Genomic DNA, 2,008 nt, shown 5'->3' with positions numbered 1-2,008 from the left:
TTAGTTAATAGTTCATGAATGGATAGATGAACGGATGCATGAGGAGTGAACCCGTGAACACACAGGTCTTTCCACCCCAGATTATCCATGTGCTGACCTTCTCAGACCTTCTCAGTGTGTGGGGGGTTCTGGCAAACCTCTAGCGGGCTCAGGGACACTAGGGATTGGATTGACCTCTCCAGTATATTGTGAAGTGAACCACTAAAGACAGTGGGTGTCTGAGCCGGAGCCTGAGAATTACTGTGAAAACGGATGAGAATGTGGCACTTGGGCCTTTTTAAACCTAGTTCACTGCATCTGAGTATGATAGGAGAACAAATAGGACCTTAGGTCCCTGGGTGGGGAAAGATATATTTTGGAACAATGCTGGGAGTGTCTGACTACAGCACCCCTCAGGCAACCCCCCCTCAGGTTTCCTTCATGGAATTTTGTCAAATGACAAAAGCCCCGACTAAAAATAAGTTGACCCTGAAACCTATGACCCCCAAGGAACTGGTATGTCCATAGGCCACCCCTCTTACAATGGAAACGAGGAAATCCGGAATGGACAACCCAGCACCTAGAGTTATCCACCTAGAGTTATCTCAGGGATAAAACCTGAGAAGGAACAAGGGGGAAGGGAAGGGGTGAGTGGCCAGAACCTTATAAAACAAGGACCCTTGCCTATTGTTGGCAGGCATTCACTTTCGAATGTCCCCTCTCTGCAAAAAGAGCTTTCCTACTATTCTTCCTTTCTAATCTTATATTCTAACAAACTTTTGCCTACTGCTCATTTTATGTCCACCTCTTCATTCTTTGAAGTTGCAAGACAACGAATCCTGGGTACTGTGGCAAAAAAAATCCTGCAGCATGAGGACAGGAAATCAAATTGGTACATCTCATAATGGCTTATGAAAATTTATTTTAGTAGGTCTGTCTTCTCAGCTAGGCAGAGAAACTGTATTCCCAGGTGCACTTGCATTTAAGCAACAGATGTATTCCTTAAATTAACTAAGTAATGCACTGGCCTTATCATCATTTGCTCAGCAAGCAACAACAGCAGCAAACCTTTAAGGATTTATACTATGTGAGTATCAGGCACCATGATGGGTGCTTTAAAAGCTTTATTCTAATTCTCTGATTCCAATGATAGGATGATTCATTATTCCAATGACAGAGTAGAAATTGAGTCTTAAGAAAATTGAATACCTTGCCATGGGTCTCACATCAAGTAAGTGGCAGGGCTGGGATTTTCACTCAGCATGCTGCCTACTATGCGCTAGATACTAAAGACATAAAGATGAGACAGCTGTCATTGTCCATGAAAGTGTAGTGATGGTGATGTCCATAGGAGATTATGAGGACAGCAACAGGGACCACCTACTCTTTATGGGTGTGTAGGAAGTCAGGGAAGGCTTTCTGAGCAGAGAGGATTGAGTTGAGTCAAAGAGGAAAAGGTAGCCCTGGAAAGGGGGAGTGGACATCTAATTGTTCTGCCAGCCCAGTACCATGTTCTTTTTCTGGGAATGACATCCCTCTTATTTTGGGAACCTTCCCATCATGAGATTCCTCAAAGATCTTACAAAGCTCCTGACTCTGACTGAGTGTCTAGGAATACCTACGCCCAAGCCAATCATAGAATTTCCCTAGTTGTTTTCAAAGCAAAACCCCTGAACAATCATCGATCCTTATCTCATGGTAGAAATTGAAGAATGAAACCCAGGGACTCTTGGCAGCTGAGTTTTCTGACATTGGGGGGATGATTTGGAGTGAGAAAGAATGAGGCCAAGACAAAGAGAAATCAGGGACCACAGAGAGTTAGAGTGTCTTGGTAGCCTGCCTATTCCCTGGCTCCTTTGTTTAATCATTTTTTTAAATAAGCAAGGTAAAAATAAGATCAAAATGGCTGAAGGACTTGAATGTGAGACAGGAAACCATCAAAACCCTCGAGGAGAAAGTAGGGAAAAACCTCCTAGACCTCCACCGCAGCAATCTCCTACTTGACACATCCTCAAAGGCAAGGGAAATT

This window comes from Suricata suricatta, chromosome 3 (assembly GCF_006229205.1).
Source record: "Suricata suricatta isolate VVHF042 chromosome 3, meerkat_22Aug2017_6uvM2_HiC, whole genome shotgun sequence".
Taxonomy (NCBI): domain Eukaryota; kingdom Metazoa; phylum Chordata; class Mammalia; order Carnivora; family Herpestidae; genus Suricata; species Suricata suricatta.
This window is presented reverse-complemented; position numbering follows the sequence as displayed.